Source organism: Protopterus annectens, chromosome 9.part0, assembly GCF_019279795.1.
Source record: "Protopterus annectens isolate FY-2018-M chromosome 9.part0, PAN1.0, whole genome shotgun sequence".
NCBI lineage: Eukaryota > Metazoa > Chordata > Ceratodontiformes > Protopteridae > Protopterus > Protopterus annectens.
Window position 1 is genome coordinate 1,129,156,823 of NC_056743.1, and position 13,882 is coordinate 1,129,170,704.

Sequence of the window (13,882 nt, forward strand, 5' to 3'; positions counted from 1 at the left end):
GCCTGTTGTATTACTCGAACCCTGCACACCTGCATGCAAAGCTGGGACTCTGACCACTACACTATCTTGGTTTGGGGATTTGAGCTGTGTATTTTTATTTGTCGCCTATTGGATATTAATATTATATTACTATATTAAATGGAGAGTATTGCAGTTTTCGGGCATGTCATTGAGGACTGCTGTCATGCATTATGACATACATTTCAGTTTTAGACTTGTACCCTTCTGAACATTAATGCTAATGCATAACCTGTTTTCTATCAACTTTCTGTCTGTCCTCTGTGCAGATGGGATGACACCAGTGCTCAGTCTATGGCTGAATACACTGCAGAATGGGTCTGAGAGTCCATGCCTGTGTTCATGTTGGATGCAGCCAGGAATGCTATCAGGCCTATGGAGACCTCTATGTGTTTCCTTTGAGAGGGCATTAGAGACCTGCTTCCTGATCATGAGGGGAGGGGGGCAGGTGCTGTATATGCACATGTGTACCTATGGGGGAATAGGGGGTGATGTTTACTCTTCACCTATCTGCAGCCGATTACCTATATCCATGGCATATGTGTATGTGGTGTTATTGACTACCACTACAGAGCAGGTATGTGTGTTGCCTCTGGAATTGCAGACACATATCTGGAGGCCTAGTGATTGGTCTTGGTGGATGTCTCCAGTTTGCACTCAAAGACAGCCTTAGGGTACATCACCTGTGACCTTATTTGCTTTTGCAGAACAAGGTGGCATGGCTTCCAATGAGGCACCTGTTCCTTCTTGGCCCGTCCTGTGATTATTTCCACCTATGATGGTAGTTGTGTATTGCTGCTGTCCATAACAGGCATTCAGCTTACCTTGAGGGGGTTGATGTTGTCCTGTTGGGTATTGCTGATGCCATAAAGCTATGTAGGTGAGGTGCCCACATAGTGTTGTGGTGTGGGCCTGGATACTGTTGCTAGTTCCAACATATGGGATGCCCTTCATGTGGGCCTTGCCCATTTTCCTTGCCTGTGTGGGGAAATTATGGAGGTGTGGGGGCTACACCTTCACAGGCAGTAGGTGAAAATACTTCACAGGACAGGACATGTGGAGACAGGCCAACAACATGGGGGGCAAAGCTCCAGAATTGGGTACAGATTGTATGTCATTAGTGCTGTTATACACATGGAGGGTTGCTAGATTGACATGGTTAGTCTGGATATGCTTTTACTGGTTGACTTGACATCAGACAGTGATATGCCTCTGACATACCTCTCAACTGGCATGTTGTCCACAAACTGGCCAGATGTGTGTCTGTTATGCTTGGTCTGTTCCTCGAACAACATCTGTTTTTGTGGGGTTGGTGGGATAATATGAGGATTGTAGTCAGTAACTGTTGACATCCATTGGTGTTCCAGACATCATATCCTTCAGGGATGTTATGTTACAACAACACGTGTAACACCAGCTACTGTTTCAGTTTGTAACACCATTATGTCATATAGGTTCATAGGTTCATAGGCTGGTACTAAGCTATCAGCACTAGGGCCTATACAAATCTAGCCATAACAATTCCCTGGCTATTTCTTCCCACACTATTTACTTCCCTGGACCCCTGTCTAGCAGGGTGACTGACGTGATCCCCGGGGTGAATTTCCTTTCTCCCATCCAATCATCAAGGTTCCTTTTGAAGAGGGCCAAAGAGACCCTCTGCTTGACATGTATGGGCAGTCTATTCCAGAGAATGGGGAGTCTCTGGGTCAGGAACCTATCCCTCCAGCATGTTTTGTTTATTGTGATGACAAGGTTTAGATCCCTGGAGCGTGTGGATCTGAGAGATTGGAATTTATTTAAGTGTAGCATGTCCAGCAGCTCTGGGTTTGACATGTCCTTGTATGTTAAGCAGAGATTGCCTCTAAGTAGAAGGTATGCAACAGAGTATAGCTGGATTTTTTAAGGTGGTCAGCATAGGGCATCTGCTTTAGGTCTGTGATTCTTTTAGTGAGGTATTTCTACGGCCTTTACAGCTGCTGCAGATGTCTTGAGAGGTACATACCAAATGGGGCATTGTATTCTATAATGGATCTAATGAGGGATGAGTACAGTGATATAATTACCTCCTTTTTGCTGGATGAAAAGCCCTTAGTGATGAGGTGTGCCACATAGAAGGATTTCCTGACTGTTGTGGTGATGTGGTTACTGAAGGTGAGACCACTGTCCACCTGTGTCCCTAAGTCTCTTATCACACTTTTGGTGTTTAGTGTACTGCCACCTATGTGGTAATTCATGGGTACATGTTTTTTTTCCCAAAGGGGATAACTATACATTTCTTGGCATTGAGCTTGATCCCATGGCTCTGGCACCAAGCATTTGTTTCTGTAAGGCCCTTTTGTAGAGTATCCACATTATCTGGGGATTCAATAATGGTTCCCAGTTTGCAGTCATCTGTGAACTTTGTTAGCCAGAGTCCCTTAGTGTTGGCCTGTACTTCAGAGAAGTAGATACCAAACAAGAGTGGTCCCAGGACTGAACCCTGATGTACTGCACTTGCCACTTGTCTGGAGCTGGATTTGGAGTTGGCTACTTTTACAGTGTGGGTTCTGTAAGTAAGCCAGTTGGCAACCCATTGAGTGATGTAGAGATTAATGCCCAGCTTAGTAAGTTTATCTATGATTCCAGAGTGAGGGATAGTGTCAAAGGCCTTGTCAAGGTCCAGATAGGCTGTGTGGACCGCCTTACCCTCATCCACAGCTCTGGAAACTGATTCGAAGAAGTCAATCAGGTTCAGGAGACAAAATTGGCTCTTCATGAACCCAAACTGGGTGGGGTCCAGTGTTTGAAGGCTGCCAATGTCTTTGTTTATAAGTTCCATGATAATACATTCCATGGCCTTGCAGATCAGGCTCGTCAGACTGATGGGGCAGTAGTTCCCGGGATCCAAGGTAGATTCCACCTTGTGGACTGGGATAACTGTAGCTGTACACCACTCAGTGGGCACGAAGCCTGAAGTGAGGCTATGATTAAACATGACACTTAGGTGAGGTGCCAGTTCATTTTGTAGTTCATGTAGTACACAGCCCAGGATGTCATCTGGTCCTATGGATGCTGTATTCTTAGCTTTGGAGAGTGCGTTTTTTACCTGTGTGGCCATTATTACTGGAATTTGGCAATCTCCCGGTATTGAAATGGGCTGTTTAGGGGGTGAGAGGGGGTGAAGCTGGCACTGAATCAATCTGCCAGGATATTGGCAATATCCTTGGGATCAGTATATTTAATGCCATTCTGTTGTAGCTCAGAGCAGATCTGAGCATTGCCATTTAGATTCTTGATGTAGTTATAGAATGCCTTGTGGTTGTCTTTGGAATCTTTGGCAATTTTGTTTTTGTAACTAGCTTTGTAGGATATTATGAGGGATCTCAGCTTCTTACTGAGGCTGCTAAGGGAGTGTTTTGCATCCTGGGATTTTCCTCTTTTCTGCAACAGTTTCTTACTTTTGTTGTAAAGTTTGTTTATGGCAGGGGACCAACAGATTGGCTTCCTTTTTTTGGAGGAGAGCATCTTGGTTCTATTTGGGATGGCACGATTAATGCATGAGTGGATGTGCTCGTACAGTGCCTTAGTGTAGGCTTCAGCAGTCAAACGTTTAGTTCCCGTCTACATGGGTGTCATGAAGTTTGTCACTTCTGACTTGAGTAGCATGAAGTTGGCTTTGAAGAAGTTTTTTATGGAGATTTCCTTACTGGTGGATGGGGGTGGGATGTGGATGTTAAGGGTGATTAGCTTATGGTCAGACCTGATCCATGAGGGGGTGACCATAGGTGTAGAGCATCGATTTCCCATGTTGGTAATGACCAGGTCTAGGATATTGGAGCTCCTGGTGGGACTATGGATTAGTTGATCTAGGGCGTTGGAATTTATGAATTTCAAGAATCGTTGGGCAAAGGTGTTGGCACACGAGTAGTTTTCCCAGTTAATGGCAGAGTAGTTGAAATCACCTAGTATTAGGGTGTTTGATTGTATCTTAATATTTTCCAGTATGTTTAGAAAGGTGTAGTGAGAATCTTGGGGCATGGTGGGGGATCTGTAGCAAGCTACAATTTGGATTGCAGTCTTACCTAGTGTTAGTTGCACCTGGAGAACTTCAGATGCATTGTGTTGGGCAATAGACTGGTGGTGTGAATATCCTTGGTGAATATGGACACTCCTCCACCTTTAGTGTTTTGGTCCTGATTTCATGGCCGAAAAGTGTGGTAAGAGTTGTAGCCTGGTATTGCAGGGGTGCTCTCTGGAGCCTTGAACCAGTTCTCAGTTACTGCACAGATATCGATGTTCTCCATTTTTAGGAGTGCCTCGAGAGAGTGCATTTTGAGGTTAAGACTTCTAGCATTAAGTAGCATTACCTTCAGATTTTGCATGCTTGTACCTGTTATGGTGGTGGTTTTGTCCTTTGAACGTTGCCTGAAAAAGGCACTATAGGGGTGGCAAAAGCCTTAGCCAGTAACCTGAATCCCAGGGGTGGCAGGTGCAGACCATCTCTGGCAAAGCATCATGGTCTGTCTATCATGTCTCCTCAGGCAGACAGATACTGGATCCCCTTTGAATTACACCAGAAGCTTAGCCAATTGTTGAAGTCAATCATTTTGTCCTTATATTGTGGTATCATTCTGGGTGAAGGCAGGATGCTACTCAGGGCTAGGGTCATATCTACCTGGGCCACATGATCTGAGAGCTCTTCCATGTCTCTTTTCATGTAGTCCAGGGAGGTACATCTCAAGTCATTCACTCCAACATGGACAATTCTTCTTCTTCTTCTTTCGTCTTTTCCCGGTTAGGGGTCACCACAGCAGATCATCTGTCCGCTCATGATTGGCAGTGGAGTTTTACGGTGTTGACTTGCCAGCCCGGTGCCCAACCTTCCACAGAAGGGACACACACACACACACTCACACCTAGGGCCAATTTAGAGTGTCCAATCCATCTACTGCATGTCTTTGAGATGTGGGAGGAAACCGGAGCACCCGGAGGAAACCCACGCGACCACAGGGAGGAAATGCAGACTCCGCACAGAAGGCACCCCAGCCGAGAATCGAACCAGAGAACCTCTTGCTGTGAGGCGGCAACGCTAACTGCTGCACCACCGTGACCTCCCACTTCAACATGGACAACGACAGAGTTATATTTGTACTTGTTGTGGAGTGACGTGAGTGCATGTGTTATGTGGCGGATCCTGGCACCCGACAGGCAGCTGACTGTAATTTTCTCCTTGTTCAGCCTGGTGAGTGGGACATCATTGTGCCTGACTATAGAGTCACCTATGACTAAAGTGTTAGGTACATTGTCTTGCCATAGGGGCTGTTGCTGGGTGGCACACTGGTGTTGTGAGTTATGTGACACTTTGGTTGTGATTGGTGTTTGTTTGCATTTCAGCTTTGGAGGTCCTTGTTGCTTGAGCAGGTTACAGTTAAGGGCCTTTGCATATGTGGATTTAGTGTTGCTATGTGTGGGTGTTGGTAGTGTGGGTCTAGAAGGGCTATGTGTTGCTTGAGGTGTAGTGTGGGTGTTAACCTTCTCCTCTTGACTGTCTGGCTCAATATTGGGTGGAGAGAGCTTTCCTTCCAGTTTGGCTATGTAAGTGCATCTCTCACAGGTTGTAGTGTTGGGTGGTAGGAGGAGAGGGCTGTCAGTGTACATGAGGCAATTGCTGAATTGCCTCAGTATGCCCATATTCACCAGGTGGACAGGAGAAATCACCAGAAGCTGACCCATGGACATGCCTTGTTTGGCGCTTTTTTTGTAAAGTACAGGAGCTGTTTTCCCTTACCTTAGCAAGGTACTTTGCAATTTCTCCCTCTTTCCAGCCCCCTTTTCCACAAGTATGTCATGCGTTGTCCAGATGTCCTGCACTACAAGGTACAGAAGTATGGTATATCATTAAATTACCAACTGCACTCCAGTTATCATGCCAATGACCTGGCAACTCCTGGCCATGGTATGCAGTGGTGGCCATAGGTTCATAGGTTAGTACTAGGCTAGCTGCTCTTGTGAGTCATTGTAAGCCTAGCCAATTATCCCTTGTGAGACTCAAACCCTGCACCTTGTGTTTGTAAGGCAAACACCTTAACCATTAGGCCACCTTCCCAACCCACATCCTGGTAAATATGTGGACATCTGTACATATGGCAGTTATGTCTGTCTAGCCATTGTGAACAGACTGCCAAGATTGTATAGCAGTGTTGTGTGTAGATGTTTGCTGGGCTGGATAGGGAGAGTAGAAGATATGAGTGCCATACATCCTTTACCTATCTAACTCTGCATGCTGCTACAGATGCTGCCAGTCTATCATGTCTGTATGCGTGTAGGGGCTGACTGTGAAATGTCCTGTAACACCTCATGATTCCCAGTACACTGTGAACTGGGCCAGTATATGTTGATGTAGTATGTAACTGACAATCAGGATGTTTGTTCAGATAGTCGTTCTACTCTAGAGTTCATTTTGGGTACAGGTATGTTGCTGTGACTGTGTTGCAAATGTTTTTGGGTGGACATTTTTGCACCACTCTCTGCTTTTCACTGCAGTTCTATCCCTGTAGTGCATGCTATATTTGGATATACAGTGGTCATTTCCCAGAGGTGATGTGGGGGAGTGTCATGTTGGTCTTACTCTGCTTCATAAGGTGCTGGGTGACATGTTTGGCAGCTATCAGGGGATTTCCATTCTGTTACATCACTGTGGTCATACCTCTACACTGTACAGAGGCCTAGACCTTTTCCAGATGTGTGGCTCATATGTTTGGTCTGTTCCCCAGACAGTTGTTGTCCTTGGCTAATCAGTAGGATACTCTGGATAATGCAATCAGTAAATGCTAACATCCATTGGTGTTACCGACTTTATATCCCTCAAAAAAGATATGTTACTTCAAAGCCGGTAACACCAGCAACTGTTTACATTTATCACAGCAATATGTCCCTGTTTCTGGGACTCTGTCCCCCAATTATGTCAGGCTTTCTCCAGATGTCATGCACTAAGAGGTTCAGAAGTATGTAGTATAATTATTTATTGCATTCATTCCTGCTACCATCCCAGTGATGTCATAGGCCCCCAGACATGTAACAAGGAAGCGGCCATAGATATGATTCCTGTGCCTATACACTCTGCGGGGAAACTGTACATTTGAGAGGTTTGTGTATGTCTGCCCATTGTTAAAAGAATGTCAGGGCTGTGTAGCAGTGTAGTGTGTACATGTTATTTGGGCTGTGAAGGGAGGGGGTACATTTGAGTGTCATGGGCCCTTTCTATCTGACTGTGCATGCTGCTCCAGTTTTTGGTTCCCTGTCGCCTCTATATGTTTGTACATGCAGACCGTGACATGTCCCATAACACCTCAAAATTCCCACTACACTGTGACTTGGGGCAGTATATGTAGGGGTAATGTGTGAGTGGCAAATGGGATTTTGCTGCTCACGCAGTCATTATACTGTCATGCTCAGTTTGCTTACTAGTATGTCACTGTGACTGTTGTGTAATTTTTTGCAGGTATGGACTTTCACACAACTGTGTCTCTTTTCCAGCAGTGTTACATCCCTGTAGTGCCTGTTATATTTGCTAATGCATGTGTACAGCCCCAGAGCTGGACTTGAGTAGTGTTATGTCAGTCTGACTGTAGTTTGGACATTGCTCGGTAGATCAGTGTAGTTTTCCTACTGTTGTGTTATTTCACATATTTGTAGGATGTCCAGGTGTCTGGCCGATATCTTTGGTCTGGTCCCCATAACTGTTTTGTATTCCTGACACATCAGTGGGATGATGTGGGGATTGAGGTCACTAACTAATGGGGAGCAATTGAGTCCTGGAACTGTGATATTTCAGCTGATATATGTTAGGACATACAGTGTGACTACATCAACTTTCTCAGCCTATCTACTGACATATTTTGCATAAGTCCCTATTTTCATGCCTTTGTCCCCCCACTTTGTCAGGCTTGGCCCAGATTCATTGCACTACGTGAGGTTTTGAGCATACCTCTCCACTGCCAGGATTGCCAATACATTTGTTCAGTTCCACAATTCATTTATATTTGTCTGGTAAATCATGGTGATGATCCAAGGATTTATGTCAGTAAATAATGACATAACATTTCAATTTCCATCCTCATATCCTTCAGTAATTGTCTGCTGAAATGCACCCTGTTGCTGTAGCAAATGTCTTCATTTGCAACAGCAATATTTGAAATATGTCCCTATATATGCCTCCCCCCCTTTACAGTCTTTGTACAGGTTTCTTGCACTAACAGGTTGAGAGGGATAACTGCACTGCATGCTATATATATATATATATATATATATATATATATATATATATATATATTTATTATTTTCTTCCTTTATATTTTTATATATGTTTATCTATATTATAAGTCTACTTTTCACATATATGTTTCATCAGATATATATATGTGTGTGTGTGTGTGTGTGTGTGTGTGTGTGTGTGTGTGTGTGTGTGTGTGTGCGTGTATGTCTATATACAACACGACTGATTCCACAAAGCTTTCTCCCTAATGTTGTATGACTTTATTGCATGATATGTGTGAAAAAGCAACATTATTACCTACAGCTCAGATGGTGTAGTAGTACATTCCTCTGGCTGTAATGTTCAAGATCATGGGTTTGACACTTAGGACTGTTGTTTTTTTCATTAATGTTAAATGACCAGAATGCATGATACGTTTGTTAAAGCATCACACTTTTTTACAACTCAGATGGTGTAGTAGAATTTTGCTGTGATTGTAGAAGACAGCATCCTGGGTTCGAGACTTGGCAGGGCTATTTTGTTGCTGGGCAGAACAAGGTCTGATGGATACAGAGTGTTGAAGGCATGTTTAAGCATCTTATACATTTTTATTATAAAATAATATTTATATACACATTATAATTTTATGTTTACCTTCCATGACTCCCCCTATGTGCTTTCATTAAATTATATTCTTGTGTAATTATACTGTATGAGGCACTTGTGTTTATATGGGGGTTTCACATCTTTTCTACACTGACATCTCACTTTTGGAACTGCTACACTATCCTGGTTGATAAAAAAAGGTTGCTGCATAATTTAAACTTCCTAAAATAATTTTTGCACTACTTTTGCACACAGGAAAATAAATTATTTGTGTTTGGACTCAAACTGTGAATGCCTGCATGTAAAGCAACAACTTTACCCGCGACACTACCTCAGCTTGGAAAGTTCACCTGTCTATTTGCATTTAGCATCTATGGGATGTTTAAGCTATGCTAAGCAGACTGCCATAATATGCACTCCCACTTAGCTACACTTAAGCATTCCTTAGGCTACTTGAAAAAGGGTTATATATTATTATGATATTATTAGATTATATGGGTGTGTATTGTGGTGTTCTGACAACTACTTTGAACTGCAGTCGTGAAATACTGGCATTGATTTGGCTTTCAGGCTTCTATCCTTCAGGTACTCCTTCTAATACATATCCTATTATCTATCTACTTTCTAAGTGTGGGGCAATTGTCAGGCATGTCCCTAATGTAGTTTTATTCCCCCCATCGTTTGTGCCTTTGTTAATATGAACTGCTGTGAGGGAATGCTGCCATACATTTGCTTTTAGACTTCTACCCTTACATGAGTCATGCTGCTGCATGACTTGTTCTCTATCAACTTTCTATGTTTGTGAGGCTGTGCTTGTGCTTTTTCACTTTTGAGGGATTTATCCCCCATTATGTGTGCATTTGCACACATTTCCTGCTTTAGCAGGTTGCAAAAGTGTCATACGGCACTTTAGCAATGCAGGGTGTGTGTCACAGAACCTGTAACATACCCCCTGCATTGCTTTCTTATTGCTGTTTTTATTTTAGTGTCCGCGGACACTGAAATGATCATTTTATCATTTCAGTGTCCGTGGACACTGAAATACTAGAATAATATTAGAGCAAAGCTCTAATATTATGCCAGTTCTGAGTGCAGGGGTTGTGTTTAGTGTCCATGCACTTCTCGGCCATGCCCCCTGCACCCATTTATCGTTCATGTCCGTTTTGATTAAACAGCAGCGCGCCTTCATGCATATGCAAGGTGCATTGCCATTCTAAGTGGACATGAACTGCTCCATGCAAAAATAGTTTTATTCTTGCATGGACCTTCATGAATTCCAGGGATACTCTTAAATAACAATCACATGGTATAAACAACCAATTACTGCTCAGAATTTGTTCATTGCAATTCATACACCTTTAAAGGTTTATATACACACATCAAAAATACATAAATAAGGAATTAAAATATAAATATGAATGTATAAACATGCAGACAGAATTAATACCTAATGACAAATCTGCAAATACTTTTACAAGCTCACTTGTTTCTTTTTCAGGAGCAGTTTTATGCTGACAGAAGAGTTCAAACCCAGTTTTCTGTCAGCATTCTGTTTAGTAATCCAATTATATTCCACAATTTCCATTTCAAGTATAATTTCACCTCCTCTTATATCAGATATAACTCTCTGTATAACTCTAGACTTAAATCCTTAATTTAAGGATCACTACAGCCCAGGATGCTAGAAGTCAATAGCAGTTTTACATCATTATTACGAAGTATTTGCACATAGAATAGCACAAGTGTTACTGGGTATTATAGAAGGTTATCAAAATGGATTTATAAAAGGTAGACAAAATTCTGACAATAAATTGCTAGTCAGTCTTATGCACAGGAAAGGTGAGGCCACAGAGAAACCATTAGTGATCATGGGATTTGTTGTGTGAAAAGCATTTGACAAGGTATGGTGGCGATATTTGTGGAAAATATTAGGAACGATGGGATTTTCTCTTGAACTAATTCAATTAGGGATAGTAGAGCGAGAATTAAAGTAAATGGCGCAACCACTGCTGAGTATATAATCCAAAGAGGCACCAGGCAAGGATGCCCACTATCTCTGCTGCTATTTGCACTATATTTAGAAGCATTGTCAAACAAAATTATGCAGTCAGAAATAAAAGGCTGGCCCATAAGAAAAAAAAAATGCAAACTGGCCATGTTCGTAGATGATGTAATAATTTTTCTCACGGAACCAGATAATGACATACTCAGGTTATTTGACACATTAAGACAATTTAGAACAATGGTGGGGGTATGATATAAATAAATACATGTCTATGATCATTTGTATAAATTATGCTGCTTCCTTTTAATTAGTGCAGAGATATCCAAATGTATGTGGTCATTTCAGAATAAAATACCTGGGCATATAGATAATGAAACATTCCCAGGATTCACTTTAGAGACTTAGAAGGAAATGCAGACAAAAATGACAAAATTGATAAGAAGATGGGAATGATTCAGATGGAATTAAATCAAAATACAGGCAATAAAAATGTTCATCCTCCCATTAATGTTGTATTTTGGGCAAGCTTTTATATTCATACCTCCATGAGACAAACGGAAAAGTTTTGAGAGAGGCACAGATAGGTTTATCAGAGAATGCCAGAGACCCAGGTTAAATTGGAATGTTATGTTGGTCCTTTAGAAGAATGAGGTTTTGGTGTATCCAGTCTAGGGGAATATTATCTAATTACGCAATTGGGAATACTATGTAATTAAAGAGAATAAATATAACTCAAACAGGAAGGAAATCTTTTTAGAGGAAACAGGAGGGACACAAACACTCTTAAACTCCAATTTTTGGTGTTTGGGGAAAAAAGATAAGTAGTACAGAAACAAATGTTACAACTGCAAAATCGCTTTGATTGCAAGTTGAAAGTTAGAATAGAAGCCTGGTGGTTATTTGAACTAAAACTGAGGGGACATAATAATTCAGTCTTCCAATTAGAGAGATCCATTCTAAGGGATTGGCATGCTAGAAGTATGACTATTCTATACTGGAAACAACTTAGAAGGGGAGGTGAGAGAATGAGTCTAAACAAGGTCAAAAGATATGAATGGGTGTTACACAGACGATTAGTAGCTGTTTTGGAAAATATGACATGGAGGTGAGCATAGAAAATTGACATAATCCTCTATACTTGAATCATTGAGGACAGAACTGTAGAGACAGCTAGAGAGCTTGCTAAGTAGGCTCTGTAAAGCCTTAAGTAATTGTAGAAAAGGTAAATGCTGTAGTAAAAAGCTAGAAACTAAATGAGAGAGGTGCCTGGAAATTATAGGACTAGGAGACAGATGGCAAAGAATATGTAATATCCCTAAAAAATAATGAAGGCATGAAAATTCTAGAGTTTTGGTTGGAAATGTGTACACAAACACTTATACACATCACGTAGGCCAAGTTAGATTTACTCAAGGACTGACAAGAGATGTTGGAGATGCCAGCTAGAAGAATAGGGACAGTGAGGCAAATGTTTTGTGAATGTAATACACTACTGGATTTTCATCGTGATTTATACTTGATACTGTAAAAAATATTAAGAAAATCCTTACCTAGAAGGGAGGAGGATTATCTCTCTCAACATTCCAACTATAAATAGGAGTTAGTATCTTTACTATAGAAAAAGATACTCATACACCTATTGTAGTCTTGGCTGAAGTATGACAATGTAATATGCATGTAGGGCTTATGTATGCATAAGTCTGATGAAACTAATAAAGCTGCTATGTTTGTGAAAATAAAATAAATGTATATATATATATATATATATATATATATATATATATATATATGTGTGTGTGTGTGTGTGTGTGTGAGAGAGAGAGAGACACCCGTGCATTGGCCACATTAGTCAAGGAGCCACAATCCTCACCACTAGCACCAGTGAGGGGCATCCACATTGAGAGAATAACAAGTACACACACAGTAAAGTACAATTTCCCTTACAACCACACAGAGATCACAGTTAGTTTGGGGCTGGTTTCTCCCTTTCTTTCCAGATCCCCATAAGACTCTCCACTGGCACAGCTATGGGGTTCAGATCTCACTTGAGTGGTTAAGCCAAAATTTCCAGTGTCTCTGCCCAAGTAGCTGACACACACACACACACACACACACACACACACACACACACACACACACACACACACACACACACACACACACACACACACACACACACACACACACACACACACACACACACACACTTTGAGATTTAATTTATATACAAACACACAGACACTCCTGGGGAAGGCTGGCACAGGTTCACTAGCTATGTCCCTTCTGCCCAGACTATATGGTAGTACTGACTGCCACCAACCACTTCTATAAAGGCCCTTACCAAAGTGTGTCCAATTCTACTGTGCAATGTTATTATTATCCAATTGGTAAGTGTTACTGAGACTTGAAGGTTATTTAGGAATGGCCGATACCGTATCACCAAATACATGCAAGTACTCTAGAGCTTAAATTATCTCTACACAAAACAGCCACAGTTGAAAGGCTTAAAATATTTAATAATAAATAATAAAAACACTAGACATTATTATTCATTCAACACAATGGCATTAGAGAGTTCAGAGAACACAGGAACATACTTTAAAACAATATTGTAGAATAGTCTCACATAAATATAGAAAACAGCTACACTAATCTGGCTATATTCCTCTCTGTCCCTAGGAGAGACTATGTTCTAAATTCTAAACAAAAACCACAGGTACCCCAGCAACACAAAGCTGTTAGAGGCAATAATCATCCAGTCCACGATAAAATTATTTATTCAGGAACCACAAAAACAGTAGTAGAGGTAAGTGCTTTCACCCAACAGGGCTTCATCATACCATAAACACACATAAAACAGATGTTCTGTTATATATCTACAAAAAAGGCGCAAAACCAAAAATAATGAATAGTCTTAAAGTGACAAGCATGTATACAAGTAACAAACATCTATATACTAAAACCCAAGCACATAAACAATTAAATAAATCAACAATACATATAAAAATACAAAGTTT